At 45.1% G+C, this 18,059-nt stretch overlaps 1 protein-coding gene across 2 annotated transcripts in view; it reads right to left on the bottom strand.

Annotated features, from left to right (window-relative positions):
* Positions 1-18,059, bottom strand: part of C2H10orf71 (chromosome 2 C10orf71 homolog) — a 51,608-nt gene that overhangs the window by 27,376 nt on the left and 6,173 nt on the right. For both annotated transcript variants that reach the window (XM_065922768.1, XM_065922767.1), the window contains exon 2: positions 633-738. The gene's annotated coding sequence lies outside the window, so the exon portion shown is untranslated. The remainder of the gene's footprint in view (positions 1-632; positions 739-18,059) is intronic.

Genomic DNA, 18,059 nt, shown 5'->3' with positions numbered 1-18,059 from the left:
AACAAACAAAACAATAAATAGGATTTAGAGCCCTAGCCCCTTGTATTTCCGCCAAATCACTTAGCCTCAAAAATCACTTAGCCGTTGCCTCACTTAGGAAAACCTGTGCCTCAATTTACTCATCTCTAAGATGGACAGATTGCCTGTGCTCTGTGGGGTTGAAGATCAAATAAGCTCATGTACAGATATGCTTCTATATTAAAAAGCTTCTCAAATGGTAGGCATTCATTTGTTATTTCTTTCCCTGATTTTTGCCACTTCTTCAACCATCTGTACCATGGTTTACTTATCTTTCGGTAAAGAGCATTCAAATTGACTTAGTTTTTAAAAAACAGAGCTTTTAAAAGCTTTTAAAAAACAGCAATACCTGAGAAATCCTGGATTTGATGCTCTAGTTTTTAAAACCCCCCCCCCCCCCCCCCCAATTAGACATTGGAACAAATATACAGCCAGTTTGTATGCTATCTGCTTTTGCCCCAAATCATTTTGTTCTGGATTTTAGGACAAGTTGTATTTCTAAATCCCATTTTAAGGAGGAGTTTGTTTTGAGGAACTAGTAACCTGAGCTGAAACCATTCAACAGGGCCCCTTACTTTCCTCCCGCTCCTCCGAACGTTTCTTGCCCAGCTTACTTTTAATTCTTCACAGGTGGAGAACATGACCTCATGTCTGGTTTAGGATCCTAGAAGTGGTGAGCTTTGCTGTGTGGCAGGTGCTGCTGGTGTTTGCTTGAAGTGGCTGATTGGGAAAAGAGAACCGTAAGGATGGTTCAGGGAACATTTGGGGGCAGGGCAGTGGCTGGCAGCTCTGTCAATGACGTCAGCAGGAGGGGTCGAGACAGAACAATAAAACGCAGTTGACCCGGCAAAAGCCTGTCCTGGGAGCAGGAGCGCTCAGAGTTTGGCCTGGGACCCCATCCAGCTAGGCCGACCACAGCTGACCACTGTAGAATCTGATTTCCCTCCGAATGTGCCTCCAGCTGTCCTGTCCCAGAGACCCCATGTCTGGCTCACTCTTGGTGGGGCAGCAGCGTGGACCACCCCAGGCACAAAACGCAGCCAGAGGCCTCAGCCCAAGCTCCACCACCAAAAGCTCAGGGTCTGCGTGAGCCGGAGCTGGCATCTTTCCGGGGGACGGGCCCAGGCAGAGTGACCACTCTCTCCCAGTCCAGGAGCTGTGAGCTGCGTGGAAAGAATGTGAATGAAGACACAATTCTAAATGTAGAATCACGAACGCTATGTGAGCCGGCTCCCTCATCGTCCAGAAAAACAAGACCTGCTTGGACATTCTGCAAGAGCAAAAATAAAGCTGTCCTCAGGCGGCGTGCAGTGCGTCCACTCCTTGCGGTGACGTCACTGGCTCCGACTCTCCACAGAACCTCTGCAGCATCGTGGGAGCTGCCTGGCTGCCTGACAGCATGGGTGAAAATGGCCTCGCTCCTGTCTGGGCGTGCGTGATGCTGCTAACTTAATTTGGGGACAGATCTGCTCTGTTCTTCATCTGTACTAATTAGAAACATTGAGAAGCTGGTAAGGAGGGCAGTGTGGAATGGGTCCTTCAGGCCAGTTTCCACTTCTGGGTGTTTGAAGCTCACATCTCCGCACATAATGTGAGGCAGCTCCCCTGATCCTTCTGCTCTCGAGATGTGGTTGTGCTGAGCAGCTTGTCCGAGCTCTCTTCACCAGTGCTCAGCCTTCTTTATGAGTTGTTTCCATAAATGTCTTCAGGAAGTTGGTGCTTTCCCAAGGCTTAATAACAATATGTATAACAACAAAATAGTAATGTTGGTGTGCACATGGAAAACCTTTACTCTGTGGCCTGCACCGTTCTGAGTCCTTATGTAAATGAAACTACCCACTGTACTCTGTCTTAGGGCCCAGCACCATTTTGTTCTTTCACCATGAATTGCTCCCTGCTGGAGAGTTAGGGAAAGATAAGACAGGGGGACCCACTACTTGCTGAGCACCCATTATGTGGCAGGCACTGTCTGATTTCTTTTCTCCCTATGTGATGACTGTTCATGTGCCCTCTTTACGGATGAGAAAACTGAGGCTTGCAGAGGTCCTGGATTCCACATGACTAAGGTTGGCTCTGGGGATGCAGAAGAGGGTTTGTCCTCTGACCTGTCTAGACAATAGGTCTCTTGCAGCCACCCTAGCTGCTCTAGCGAATCACTCTTTAAGCCTAAGTGCGGGGAACACACAGACTTCCTTCCATCCACCTGTTCTGCTTGCCTCCCTCTGGGGGAGAGAGTAAAGTCCGGCCAGGGCATCTCCTTGGCTACTGATTTGTTAACTGTGGGATTCTGTACCTGAGTATCAGCACAGTGAATGGGTGTCCTCAGAGCTGATGGCAGAATGGGGTGTTACTGCAGCAGGACACTTCTCACCTTCAGACCCTTTCATCAGATGGATCTCCTTACCAGGAACTCAGAGTTAGTGGCTTTGTGAAGGGATGGTGCGTGATAATGGTGCCCAGCTCAGAAGGGCTGGATTTATTTGGGAGGGCCTGTTTTCAACTCGTGGCTGGGAAACAGGCCACTGGCCCAGGTCACTGAGGACCCTTCCTTAGAGATGCTCCCCCTGTCTGACAAACTGGGTGCCAGATTAGTGGCTATCAAAATCAGTTGAGGGCTATGTGGTCTGGGAGCTTTCTTTGAGGCCTTTCCTTCAGGACTCTTGGCTTAGGACTTTGCAATGAAAGATTTAAATGAAAAAAACAGAACCTTTCCTGTGAAATGAAGTAAATCCACTTTATTAAAATACTACCATGATTTTAAAATAAAATCATGGTGACCAGCTGAGAAGTTAGCCGCTAGGAGAGAACTGGAAATGAGTTAGGAGGAGTGTGAGGGGTCAGGAGCTGTGCTTCTGGTGCACATGCTGGCAAACTTTTTCTGTAAAAGGCTAGAGAGTGTATGTTTTTAGTTTTGTGGATCAGACTGCCTTTGTCAGGGCTGCTCTACTCAGCCATGAAAAGCAGTTAGAGATGCTTTGTAGATGAGGAGGTGGGGTTGCATTCCAATCAAACATTATTTATGGACATGGAGATTTGAATTTCATGTCATTTTCACATATCACAAAATATTCTGTTTTTGATTCTCTCTCCTCTTTAGATATATAAAATCCACTCTTAGTTCACTACCACTACTAGACCCTATGAACTGCAGCCCACCAGGCTCCTTTGTCCATGGTGGGTTCTTTACCACTAGCACCACCTGGGAAGCCCATTCTTAGCTCACAGGGCAGTGCAAAAACAGGGGCCGATGGATTTGGCCTTGGTGTGCCAAACCTGAGCCACTCCATCTGCTTTAGTCGCCACCAACCACATGTGGCTAATGAGCGCTTGAAACCTAGCTGGTCTGAACTGAGAAATGCTGTAAGTGTAAAATATACACTGGATTTCAATGACTCGGTACCAAAAAACCCCACAAAATAACTTCTTAGTAGTATTCTGTATTGACTGTTGTATTGAACCAGTGCTGAAATGGTGATACTTTGTATATTTTGGTTTTAATAGAATATACTGTTAAGCTTGTTAGCTGTGTTGTATACTGTGTGTATTTTGATCCTCACAACCACCCTGGGAGGAAGCCATGCCTATCTCTATTTCCAGATGAAGAACAAGGTCAAAGAGGAGAGATCCCTTGCCCCAAGTTATGTAATTGGTTGTAGAGTCGGTCTCAGAATCAGGTGTCCCTGTCTTCCCAGACTGCATTGTTTTCCCCTGGTGCCTTAATTATTAAGATGCTGTGGAAGCAGGGCCTTCCTGGAAGAACTGCTGCTCCCTATAATACAGAGAGGTGATGGCTGGGTTTCACAGAGCAGCCTGACTGTGGGGGAGGAGGATCTGAAGGCAGGGTTGGAGTGCAAAGCTCCAGGGAGCCCTCTTGTTGTCCTACACCCCCAGGCATTGCCTGCTCCCCTCTCTCTGAGCAGCAGCTGGAGAAGAAGGCTCTTCTCCTATATCTGCTTCTGGCACAGGGGGAGTACAATTGTTGACCTCAGAGCAGGAGTGAGGTAAGGATCACTACTTACTCTGGCTGCAGCCACACCTGCTTCCTTGCTCGGCTTTATATTTCCCATTCTATCCTGCCCCAGGACCTTTGCAACTGCTGACTCTGTTTGAAGCACTTCATCTCTGACTTTACATGGTTCCTTCTTTCTCCCCATTCAAATGTCTGCTACCAGCACTGTTTACAATAGCTAGGACATGGAAGCAACCTAGATGTCCATTGGCAGACGAATGGATAAGAAAGCTCTGGTACATATACACAATGGAATATTACTCAGCCATTAAGAAGAATGTATTTGAATCAGTTCTAATGAGGTGGATGAAATTGGTGCCTATTACACAGAGTGAAGTAAGTCAGAAAGTAAAACACCAATACAGTATACTAATACATATATATGGAATTTAGAAAGATGGTAATGATAACCCTATATGCAAAACAGAAAAAGAGACACAGATGTATAGAACAGTCTTTTGGACTCTGTGGGAGAAGACGAGGGTGAGATGATTAGAGAAAATAGCATTGAAACATGCATATTATCATATGTGAAACAAATTGCCAGTCCAGGTTCAATGCATGAGACAGGGTGCTCGGGGCTGGTGCACTGGGATGACCCTGAGGGATAGGATGGGGAGGGAGGTGGGAGGGAGGGGGGTTCAGGATGGGAAACACATGTACACCCATGGCTGATTCATGTCAATATATGGCAAAAATCACTACAATATTGTAATTAGCCTCCAATTAAATAATTTAAAAGAAAGTCGCTACCATTTATCCAAACAGGAGAGAATATGTGTGTGCATTCATACGTATTTTCTTATATTAAAGGAAAACAACTTAAGAATAAACCCTAAACTGAAATGGTTACCTCTGGGGACAGGAGGGCACAGGTGTGCAAATGAGAGGAGGAGCTAGATGTCTCAGAGTCTGCCTTGTTTGGTAGATTCAATGTGCAGCCATGTGCACACCTTACCTAATGACCAAACAAAACTAAACCAAAAAGTTAAAAAAGGCTGTCTTGAAAAATTAAGAGCAAAATGAAACAAATGAATCTAATGTGTAGGGGGCATAATTTCACTAAGGGGAATTATTTCAAATGGTTTTATACATTAGTTTGTTTTAACATTCGTAAGGACCTGAACATTCAGGTGTACCTGAACATAAAATTAACTGTAAAGTAAAATCTTAAATCATTCTCAGAAATATAAATAGATATAGATAAAGCAAATTAGGAAGTATGTTAGTTGGTAACATTTATTTGATATCAATATAAATTATATAAAATCAAATATGCAAAAGTGTGAAATCAAGATACAGTTTCCCTTAAAAAAAGAAAAACATTTCTTAAAAGGCCTAAAAGTAATAACCAACATCATACCAATGACTCTCATCTTTACCAACATTTCTGTCTCTGAAGATAGCTCATTAAAAAGGACACACATTCTCTTAACAGAAAATGTGTAAGAAGAGTCTGAAACCTCTGGTCACACCAAAGGCAGGCAGGCTGAGAAAGATGACTGGGATGATATCAAAATAATCAAGGAGTCAACTGAAGAGGTTCCCACAGCAACAGATAGAACAGGTTACACTAGTACAAATAAAAGCCTGGGTAGATTGAAACGCTGAGTATGGTTGAACTCATGAACTCATAATGATACTTAAAAAAATCCCAAATCAAAACCCGAATAACTCAAACAACCCTCCACGGTCCTCTTGGAGGATGGAGGGAGCAGGTTCATCCTTCTGAAAAGTTGAACAGGGTCAGGTGCCTCACCCGACTTTCCTGTGTGAACTATACCCAATAATCCAAAAAGCCAAGTGATGAGCAAAGAAGAGTGGGTTGCCATTTCCTACTCCAGGGGATCCTCCCGACCCAGGGATTGAACCCTTGCCTCTTGCATCTCCTGCACTGGCAGGCAGATTCTTTACCACTAGTGCCACCTGGGAAGCCCCAATAAAGAAGGAAGGGTAGAACTAGAAGATTGTCATTTTTCAAACCCCTGACAAATAATGATCAAGACAATGGTCCCTGAGGGATTCCTATATAAACACACAACACCCAGGATATGCTCTTGCCAAACAAAAACAAACCTAAATCAGAACAAGTCTCTACCTCTGGATTTAACTACCTGATTATAGGAATAACAGGGACAGAGGAAACTGTTAAATGACACCGTGAAGAAGTAATCAGCAAAATCCAGGGTATGGAAAACTCTATAGGACATGCAACCAATTTCTTTAACAAATAAGCCATTGAAATCAAAGTAGGTGGAAGTCATTGATTATAAGACACCTGAGAGACACAGGGATTAAGTACCATACTCAGACGCTCTTTGGATCTTGGTTCTAATAAACCCTCCATAACAAACATTTATAAGACCCTTGGGTAATCTGAATGCTTCCTGGGTATTTGATGTTATTCAGGAATTACTGCTAATATTTTAGACACGAAAATGGTATTTGATAAAAGCAGCTTTATTATTTAGTAAGATCTACATTAATACTTCCCAGGTAGCACTAGTGGTAAAGTACTTGCCTGCCAATGCAGAAGACATAAGAGATGCCGGTTTGATCCCTGGATCATGAAGATCCCCTGGAGGAGGGTGTGGCAACCCATTCCAGTATTCTTGCCTAGAGAATCCCATGGACCGAGGAGCCTGGCAGGCTACAGTCCAAAGGGCTGCAAAGAGTTGGATATGACTGAAGTGACTTAGCATGCATGCATGCTAATATTTAAGAATGAAATGATATGACATCTGGGACTTATTTCTGAGTAATGCAGTGTATGGAGAAATGAGTTGGAGTATATGAAACAAGATTTTTGAAGTTGGGCATTTGTTACACTGTCTTCTGAACTTGTGTATACATTTGAAATATTCCATAATTTTAAGAAAATAGAGAATTCCCTGGGGCAGGAAGGAGCGAATGAGAGGGTCACAGTGAGCCGAGGGGGAGGTGGGAGCTCCTGGGAAGAGGAGAGACGCAGCAGGGAGCCGGAGGACACTGGCAGGCTCTGCGGGAGCAGGGCGAGACCTGAGACTGTCCCTAGAACCACGTGGCCGAGGAGGTGGCACCTGGGCCTGCCTGGCCCGTCCCTCAGACTCCAGTCTGTCTGGTAACCTCACTTAGGGTTATCTGATATAAAGTGGCTTTAGCGAGGCCAACAGCTCTACAAATATTGGCAGGTACACAAAGCATCAGAAACAGCTAAACGCCCAATTTTAGAGTTTGATTGACTAAGGCTAGACTTTAAAATTAACACATTAAAATAGAAGAAAATATTTATGGAAGAGTATTAAGTAATCAGTGGCTTCCCTGGTGGCTCAGATGGTAAAGCGTCTGCCTGCAATTCCGGAGACGTAGGTTCGATCCCTGGTTAGCAAGATCCCCTAGAGAAGGAAATGGTAACCCACTCCAGTACTCTTGCCTGTAAAATCTCATGGACAGAGGATCCTGGTAGGTTACAGTCCATGGAGTAGCAAAGAGTTGGACACAACTGAGCAACTTCACTTGATTCCATGTTTCCATTAAGTAATCAAGTAAAGATGGAGTTTATATAATTAATGTAAAAATGTGTATATGTTCATGGGAAAAAACTTTAAAACTGTAAAAATGTAGTTACAGGGGAAAAAGTTCTCAAATAATATACAGCCAAACGATAGGTAAAATGATACCTAAAACCAACAAATATTGCTTTGTCAGCAGAATATGTGCATGTGTTGATTTTTCCTTTTATTTTCTTTTAAATGATGGTGTAATTTTCATTGAGATGATTTGCCACAGGGTGAAGAAAACCTGTTACTACTTTTGACAAGAGATTATGGTTGGACCAACTTGCAGGGAAATCCGAGCCCAGAGTTTTAGTGAGACACTTTCCGTTCCCCTGCCCCACACCCCCGGCTGGAGCCACCTTCGATTGGCCAAGGTGGGTGGTTAATTTCACTGGTGATGTTAACACCCCTGGAGTGGATGTATGGGATGGTGGAGCTAAAAATATCCCAGTGCAGGGGCAGTTTCTCTAGAAAGTCCAGAACTGTCTACTTTCTCCCAAGGGCTGGGGAGGTCACTCTCCGATGGCCAGTGCTATGATGTGATAATCATGTCTGGGGTAAAATCTGCTTCTGGGCCCTTGCACGTGTTAAGAACCCCGTCTAGGCGTTGCTTTTGCTGCAGAGGGTTACCTCGGGCCCTCAGACTGAGGAGGGCATGCTCACAACCATGGGGGCTGCCCAGCTCTTGTACCTGTAATCCCATTAGAGCTCTGGCTTCATTTTGGGGAACGCAAGGTGTCAAGACCCCGCCCCGCCCTTGGCTCCTCCACAGGTGGTTCTCTCACATCCTCCTGTCCAGTTTTAGAGAGGAGTCAGGGAAGCAGATACCCATGGTGGGACCAGAGCTGGCTCAGGTGCCTTGGGAGGCTGGGACTGAGCCAGACTGTACACTCTGAGATGAGCAGTTCTGCAAGTCACCATGTCCGCTCCAGGTTCACTATCTGACATTTGGGTCTCAACCCTCCAAGACTATTACTGCTTCCAGAAGCTTCCAGCAGCCCAAATTCAGAGAGCTGTGAGGATTTTGCACAACTTCATGGGTATTCTTGCTTGGAGAATCTCCATGGACAGAGGTGCCTGGCAGCCCATGAGGTTGCAAAGAGTTGGACATGACTGAGCGACTAAGCGTGCACACACACACACCCGGAAATCTACTAGTTGGACTTCTGTTGGCACGAATGGCATGCAGAGGGCTATCCCACTGTTTTACGGGGTGTTGGCTCTCCGTGCAGCCCTTAGAGCAGGGCTCCGGGTGCAGCCTCATCATCTCCCACTTTCCTGCAGAGGGAGCAGGGTCTTGGGGACTTGTGGAAGGCATATGGTGAGTCCAGCAGATAACAGAGCTGGGGTCAGATCTAGGGCACCCAAAAAGTCTGCTAGGGGCTTTCTGGTTCTCTCCTGGCCTTGGAGGAACCAGCACACACCCTTCCTTGCACACCCATTACTCTCAGCTCCAGACCTCAGGGTCACCTAGTGCAATCTATGGCCAGAGGGGACCCAAAAGGCTGCAGGAAGCTTTTGTTCTAAAGTAATTTGGATTGGTTAGCAGCCTTTAAAGACTGGGAGATTTGGGATGCCAGGTGTGATGGTGGCATTTCTGACTCTTTTTAAAATGGAAGGTCAGGCACCACTGGACGGCAGGATTTGCAGAGCTGCCCCTTCAGACGAGGCATGTGCCTTTTTGCTGGCCGCTAGCTAACTTCATCATTGTCATACCTGCCAGGACTGTTTGTAATTCCCTTCTGAGCAGGGGATGGCTTAGGGTGTGCTGGAGAAGGATGGCTAACACATCTCAATGTTTCCCCAAAAGCCAGCTGGGGGGCCGGACCCTGAACACCCTGCCCATCCACCTCCTTGCCACTGGACACCCTCAAACACTCAGAGAACTGAGTGTCACATTGAGCTGAATTAAACCTTGAAGAACACGTAAACTCGGAAGTGTTCTGCCAGCATTAATACTAAATAAGGCTTATCTTCAGAAACATTTACCTGCTGTGAGCAGATATGTCTTCCTGAAATATGAAATCCACCCAAATTTATTAAAACCGCCTGCGTCTAAGTGGGAACTCAAACCGAGCAGCCCTCCTTTAGAGCCTCATTATTATTGTGGCATTATTTATTTATATCCTACCCTAAGACAGACATGATGTAATCCAGTAATTAAGATTGTTATGATTGAATATTTATTAAGCACCTACAATAAGCCAGTCACTGATCCACATAAAATGAGTCTCTCTCCTCCAGAGCTGCCATCTTGCTGCCATGGGGAGCTCAGCGCTTCTCATAGGGGAGCAGGCGGGAGTTTAATGGATTTTGTCTTCCCTGAGCAAGCCTGAGAGAAATGATGCTGATCAGAAATTGGGCCCAGTATAGTCCCGCAGTTCAATTGGAATGAAATGAAAACAATCCATCGCTGGCTTAGAAAAGAGATGGGTGTGCGTGCAGAGGAGCTGTCCACCCCAAACGAGGCATCTCAGAACCCAGCAGTAAGCAGGGCTGTGGCCTAGAGGAGGTGCCCCTGGGGCAATAGGTGTGGGCAACTTCCTCTGCATTTGTAACTCACCCCCAGGCCCAGACTCTTGTTCCTCTGTACTTCCTGTAAAAATTAGCCCCTGGTTAGGTCTGGGCTTCCCAGGTGGCTCACAGGGTAAAGAATCTGACTGCAATGCAGGGGACGCTGGTTCAATCCCTGGGTCAGGAAGATCCCCTGGATGAGAGCACGGCAACCCACTCCAGTATTCTTGACTGGAGCATTTCATGGACAGAGGAGCCTGGCAGGCTATAGTCCATGGAGACACAAAGGGCTGGACACAACTGAAGCGACTGAGCGCTCACACACACGCACTGACAGGTCACAAGCCACCTGAGGCTGGGTCTCTGTGCCAGCACGGGGGCCGCCAAGGGAAGCAAACACAGCCTCAGGCCTCCTGGAAGTCAGTCCCCGGACAAGGTCCCACAGGGAGCTTTCTCCATCTGTGCAGTCCCACTGCTCCAGAACAGCCTATGAAAAGTCCGGGCTTCTCGTCTCCCTGGCTCCCCCTTTCCATCTTCTTCTGTCTTTCCCCACACTGGGCCACTTCTCCCTAAAAGGACCTGCTAGGTTGTGAGCTGGCCAAGATAGAGCTTGTAGGCTGGGCTCTCTGGCTTCTACCTGGACTCTGTGCCTGAGCATTATTTGCAGAGTGAAAGAGTAAATAAATGAATAAAAGCACTAAGGGGTCAATGAATGAAACACCACTGTAAATGTATGCCTGGCATTGATACATGAACTTCTATGACCAAGGGCTTCCCTGGTGGCTCAGATGGTGAAGAATCTGCCTGCAATACAGGAGACCTGGGTTTGATCCCTGGGTCAGGAAGATCCTCTGGAGAAGGGAATGGATGCCCACACCATTGTTCTTGCCTGGAAAATTCCATGGACAGAGAAGCTTGGTGGGTTACAGTTCAAGGGGTTGCAAAGAGTTGAACACAACTGAGTGACTAACAAACTCCACCATCACTGCCTGGAAAAATCTAGTCTCAATTTAAAGTTCAAAGAGTGCCAGAAAATGGGCTTACAGAGGCATCCGCTCACTCTTCAATGCCTGTGCCTCTATAGTTCTGGGTACTGGAGACGCTGAGATGCACACTTGGGCCTGACCCCCACCCAGGCTCAGCATTTTGCCCCTTGCTGGCAGGAAATGGGAATTGCAAGTTTATTTTCCCCATTACCAGGAAGGAGTGTGTGTGTATGTGGTAAAGCCAGAGAATCTTTGCCCAGGCTCCCAGGCTGCTGGTCATGGGGTGCTCAGCTTCTACAGGAAAAGTTGCCTAAGGTGCAAGGAGGCAGAGAATGAGCTGAGGAGGCATCCATCAGAGGCTGGCTTGAATTTGTTTGAGGGATGTGTTTGAGGGATGGTTTCGGGGATGAGAAAGCATTAAAATGGTCTGTGAGCAGTATGTGGAAAGGGGAAATGATGTCACAAACTTAAAATGGTGAGGAATTCCAACAGCCGGTGCAATTAAAAGGTGTATTGGAAATTGAAAGGGCCAAGAAGTCGTCAGCCTTCTCCCTTTGGGATGAGGGCTCCTCCTTCTTGCCTTTCCTCCTGCCTTCACTTCCTCTAGTATTTTCTTCATTCCTAATAGAATTTATTTTTCTCATTAGAGACAATCTGACAATTTAGGAGTCGGGGAAAGAAAGTAGGAAAAGAAACCCACCCAGGGAGGTTGACTTGGGGGAGCTGTGCCTCTGTTGGGTAGGGGTATATGGGAGATTCCTAGACCTTTTACTCAATCTTGGTATGAACTGAAAGAAAACTGTTCTTAAAAATAAAGTCTGTTAACAACAAAAGCCAAAACCACCTTCTACCCATAAGTCCCATGTACTATTTATTCATTCACTTTTTTCTTTTTACATAGTTGTGATCACACCATCTGGACAATGTCTTAACTTTCTTTTGCGATTAAACTTTGTAACGAAAACATTTATTTCCATATTATGAATTTTTCTGAAACATTTTTTACTGAAGCATAGTTGATTCACAATATTGTGTTAGATTCTGGTGTACAGCAAAGTGATTATGTTATACATATGAGTCCTTTCTCAGATTATATTTGATTTATGTTATTGCAAGATACTGAATATAGTTACCTGTGTTATATGGTAGGACATTGTTGCTTGTATATTATATTTTATAAATAGTAGTTTGTATCAGCTAATCCCAAACTCTTAATTTTTCCTTCCTCCCCTTCTCCCTTTGGTAACCACAGTTTTTTTTTCTATGTCTGTGAGTCTGTTTCTGTTTTGAAAATAAGACCATTTGTATCATATTTTAGATTCCAACTACAAGTGGTATCATTTGATACTTGTCTTTGTTTGACTTACTTCCCTTCACATGATAATCTCTAGGTCTGTCCATGTTGCTGAAATGGCATTATTTCATTCTTTTTTTTATGGCTGAGTAGGATTCCATTGAATATATGTACCACAATCTTCTTTATGCATTTATCTGTTGATGGACATTTAGGTTGCTTCCGTTTCTTGGCTACTGTAAAGAGTGCTGCCCATACAGTTGGGGTGCATGTATCTTTTCAAATTAGAGTTTTTCCCCAGATGTGTGCCCAGAAGGGGGATTGCTGGATCATATGGCAACTCTAATTTTTTAAGGAACATCCATACTGTTTTCCATAGTGGCTGCACCAATTCACATTCCCACCATCAGTGTCGGAGGGCTCCCTTTTCACCACATCCTCTCCAGCATTTATTGCTTGTGGACTTTTTAATGAGGGCCATTCTGACTGGTGTGTAAGGTGATACCTCACTGTAGTTTTAATTTGCATTTCTCTAATAATTAGTGATGTTGAGCATCTTTTCATGTGCATGTTTGCCATCTGTATGTCTTCTTTGGAAAAAAGTCTATTTAAGTCTTCTGCCCTTTTTTTCAATTTGATTTTTTATTTGTTGGTTTATTTGTATTTGAGTTGTATGAGCTGTTTGTATATTTGTTCAGTCACATCATTTGTGAATATCTTCTCTCAGTCCATAGATTGTTTTTTCATCTTATTAATGGTTTCCTTTACTGTACAAACGTTTATGTTTGATTAGGCCCCACTTATTTCTTTTTGCTTTTTATTTCTATTGCTTTGGGTGACCTACTTAAGAAAGCATTGCTATTATTTATGTCAGAGAATGTTGACCTAAGTTCTCTTCTGGAGTTTTATAAGGTCCTGTCTTATATTTGAGTCTTTAAGCCATTTTGAGTTTATTTTTGTGTGTGCTGTGTATGGTGTTCTGACTTCATTGATGTACATGTAGATATCCAGCCTTCCCAAGCCACTTGGCGAAAATATTGTCTTTTCTCCATTTTTTATTTTTGCCTCCTCTGTTGAAGATTAATTGACCATAGGTATGTGGGTTTATTTTTGGGCTTTCTATTCTGTTCCATTGATCCATATGCCTGTTTTTGTGTCAATAGCACATTGTTTTGATTACTATAGATTTGCAGTATTTTCTGAAATCTGGGAAGATTATGTCTCCGGCTTTGTTCATTTTCCTCCCGATTGCTTTGGCAATTCGGGATCTTTTGTGACTCCATATAGTTTTTAGAGTTATTTATTCCAGTTCTGTGAAAGATGTCATGGGTAGTTTGATAGAAACTACATAAAACCTATAGATTGCTTTGGGTTGTATGGCCATTTTGACAATGCAGTCCTTGCAATCCAAGATGAAATATTATTTTAAATGGTTTAATATTCCAAATTATGGAATTTCAATGTATTTGGCTCCTTAGGAAATGCTACAATGAAGATGTTTATAGGTAAGATTTTTTATTTGGATTTATTGTCTCAAGATGTATTTGCAGATGTGTGATTATTAGATTGAAGAGATTCACATTATCAAGCCCTGGACGCATACATCTTGCCAAATTGCTTTCCACTTTTACCAGTGATGAGTAAGCCTGCCTGTTTGACCACATCTTTGGCAGCACTGGGTATTTCCTTTTTATGGCTCCTTCCTACTATGGGCTGTAAGAGACGACCTTGGTTATACCTTAGACCAAGTGTACAGTGCCCTTGGGATGACACAATTACAGGACAAATGGGGCAAGAGTTTTCAGCCACGCATAGGGTGAGGCACAACCTTCCCATTACCCGCACTGGGACCAGAGGGAGAAAGCCCAGGTGGCGCAGGGCCTAAGCTACTCTTTAAGGCAGCCCAGTGATGCTACGAGACGGACGGTAAAATGCAGGGGGCTGTTTAGAGCTCTGCATGGGTTTGAATCCATTTTTTCTCTAAACTAGTGGCTGTGTGCTTTTGGGCATGAAGTTACCTCCCACGTCTCTGCTTTCTTTAATATATATCTGGAGACTAGAAGGCTCCCAGGAACAGCTGTTTGGAGATATAAAAGGGATAACCTTGAAGAAAGGCTGGTTCCTTTCTTCTTTCTTCTTCATTCCCAGATCTCCCAGGAGTCAGGTCACAGCCGGATGCAGGCCAGTGCAGTGTCTCCACGGGAGCTGGAAAGGACAGCGCCCACCACTGTGGCGAGCCCTGCTTGCCGCCCTGCAGCTCTGGCCGTTGCTGCCCAGGCTGGGCCTGGCATACCCCACACATGGGCGAGGCCAGGCCATTTAGTGTTCTGTGGGGTGCGTGTCTTGAAGCCAGCCTTCCATCATTTTCCTTCCTCGTCTTTGGGATGAGATCACGAGAGTCGAGCCTGGTAATGGCTCAGGAAAGTAAGGCTCCATTTTAATCAGGTGCTAAAAGTGCTTTCAGCAGCCTCGTGCAGCACTGCTGACGGGAGCAGCGTCCAGCCAATTTTTTGACACTTCAAAGAGCAGAGGTAAGACTGCTTCTGGGAAATTAGCACCATCACACCTGCCCCCAACCTTGATTTCCCTGGACCATTGAACACACAGGTCAAAGTCAGAGATGGAAAATAGCAATGTGTCTGCAACACAACTACTGACGAATCCCCCGTTGAGCATTTAGGCAAATCACCTTCTCTGAGTGTTGCATTCAGTTTCTTCATCTGTAGAATGGGGTTACATCGGCTAAATCTTACCTTGTTGGGTTGTGAGGATCAAGGGAAGAGGGGAGAGAGGCATAGTGCTTATTGTGCTGTATACTTTTCATGTTTTGCTTCATTTGCTCTTTTCAAAAGCTCTATGAGGTGGGGAGCATCATTATCTGGAATGAAGATTCACCTGCTGACGGTTCAGTTCCCCTTCCCAGTGCCCATGCACTGTTTGCATGGACTTCCTCCTATCGTTGCAGGCAGCCAGGGATTCAGGAGGAAAGGTTGGCTTTGTAACCCACAACCAACATGCTTCTTAACTACCTTGTGCAGAAATTACTCCTGCTACCAACAGAGCTGATTGCTTTCGGCCTCTACCTCTAGGCCCAAAGCACTGGGCAAGTCACAAATCTCCCCAACATTGGGGAGAACATGTGTTCAGAAAGAGAAAACTTTGCTGAGCAGGTCATTAAGACTGCATGGCTGGGGTGGTACGAGGTGGAGGCTCTCTCTGCTACCTCCCTCCCCAACCTTTTGGTTCTGCTCCCGATAACACGGTAGGTCAAGCATGTGGCTAAATATAGCTGCCCTCCCAGCTGGGCTGTCATCGGGACTGTCAGCAGTGTGTCCAAAGTTTTCAGACTGGAACTTCTCAGTTAAACTTAGTTATAGGGGGCAGGGATTTTGTTTTCAGCAGTCTTATCCTCCTCCCCTTGAATTGTAGACCCAGGGACAGACCACATAGGGCCGACCAGAAGGCAAGGGAAGTAGGATGGGGGTAGAGAGAGCCTGGACCTGCAGACCTGAGCATGACAGCAAGCTGAGTCCTCAAGATCAGAGTCTTGGGCTCTTATGCCCAGTAGCCTTGGGAACACGGCTGCCTCACAGGAGTTCTCGGGCCCGTCCTTAGGGCCAGGGTAAGTCACTGTCTCATCACCAGCAGTGGGGGCACTTGGGCAACCACTGAACCTCTGAGCCACAGTGGTCTCATGCGTAAGAAATGAATCACGGTAACCTTATGCTCGCTGTTATAGCAAATAAAGGAAAACAAGAAAGTGCTCTCTGTTGAAGCTCCTCACACTGGTGGAACTAGACTCTGCCACACGATACGGGCTTTGCCATCTCTCCATCAGCCCTGCCATGCAGGTATCTGGTTCGGCCCAGACAAATTGTTCTGAGCATCTCTGTGTGCCGGGAGCTTGAAGCTCCAAAAAATGATGAGTTCAAGGACACACAGACAGGATGCAGCAGAGACAGGAAGATACACATCTGATATTCCATCCTCCCTTTTCACCCAGGGACATCATTTGTATTGTTCTCTGGTTTATAGGTCTGCGAATTCTTAAGGAGGAAGCCAACTGAGGACAGAGGGGCAGGGCTGAGGGAGGGAGCTCAAAGGGCGCTCAGTCCTGATGGAGCAGGTTAGGGGGTCCAGGACTGCTGCACTGATCCATCTGAAAACCCTAGGAGCATCATTCTATGTCAGTGTCATCCCTGGATCTGTGCCATCCTTAGCCTGTGCAGCTGAATACAGTGGTCCCTGTAGGGTCACTTTCTTCCAAGGCTGTCTTGGCCCGTTGAAGATACAGGCTGGGTGTGTTCAAACTTTTTCTCCAGCCTTCTGAGCTCCACAGTCTCCCAGTTTAGGAGGAGGGATTGAAGTCTGCTTAACTGAAGGGGTTTATTTTTATTAGTGTCTATTTCCCCCTGTCCACTGGTACAATGCACTATAGTTAGTTTGTCTGACTTTTAATCCTTCATTTTTTCTAGAAGCATTTGTTTTGTAGATACCATGGGCCAGGCAATGGGATACAGCTGTGAACAGATAGGATCTCTGCTTTCATGGAACTTACACTTGGGGCTTGTGGGTGGGGATTTCTAGATGAGAGTAGAGAACAGACAGGACCAGGCCATGTGGAGCCTTGATGGCCGGGGACATGGAGTTTGCATTTTATTCAGTGTTCTAGAAAGCTAATGGTGGGTTTAGTCACAGGGCCAACAGGATCTGATAAACATTTGATGAAGCTTTCATAACATCAGTATTTACAATTGCTAAGATATGGAAGCAAGGTAAGTGTCCATCAACAGATGAATGGATAAAGAAGAAGTGGCATATGTATATGTATACACACACACATACATACATACAATGGAATACTACTCAGCAATAAAAAGTGAAATCTTGCCATTTGCAGCAACATGAATGGACTTGGAGGGTACTATGCTAAGTGAGGTAAGTCAGACAGAAAAAGACAAACACTGTATGGTACCACTTATATGTAGGGTCTAAAAAATACAATAAACTGGTGAATATAACAAAAAAAGGAGACTCACAGGCATAGAGAATAGACTAGTGGTTACAGTGGTGAGAGGGAAGGGAGGCGGGGCAACGTAGGGGTAGGGGATTAAGAGGTACAAACGGAGGTGTAAAATAAGCTGTAAGAATGTATAGTATGGCATGGGGAATGCAGCCAGTATTTTATAGTAACTACAAATAGAGTATAACCTTTAAAAATTGTGAATTATTTTATTGTACACATTTAACTTATGTAATATTATACATCAGCTATACTTCAATGAAAAAATAAATACATTTAAAAAAGATTTCTCTGACTGCAGCGTGGAAAATGGAATGTTGTAGGATGTGATGGGGGCAGGGCCCGTGGTAGGACATTGTAGGTGTTCAGAGGGGAGTAGGTGGCCTAGACGGTCAGAGAAGAGAGGAGAGTGGGGAGGTTATTTGGGGTAGAATTTGGCTCTGGGCACTTGGATATGAGTGATGAGGAAGAGGAGACCCCGGCAGGACTCCCGGAATCAAATGCTCATTCACGCTGTCTGCCACAAATGGAGCAGCTTAAGTTTTAGGCAGCCAGTATGTGGTGGGCTGGTTTCCGCAGCTAACAGGTAGCGGGCGCGTTGTGTGACTGATCGCATTATTGGATCATTTTAACAATCACAGCAGTCTTACAAGACAGAGGTACTGTGCTGTGGTGTTCT

This window comes from Muntiacus reevesi, chromosome 2 (assembly GCF_963930625.1).
Source record: "Muntiacus reevesi chromosome 2, mMunRee1.1, whole genome shotgun sequence".
Taxonomy (NCBI): Eukaryota; Metazoa; Chordata; class Mammalia; order Artiodactyla; family Cervidae; genus Muntiacus; species Muntiacus reevesi.
Note: the sequence above shows the minus strand (reverse complement) of the source record. Positions and strands in the feature narration are given on the sequence as shown.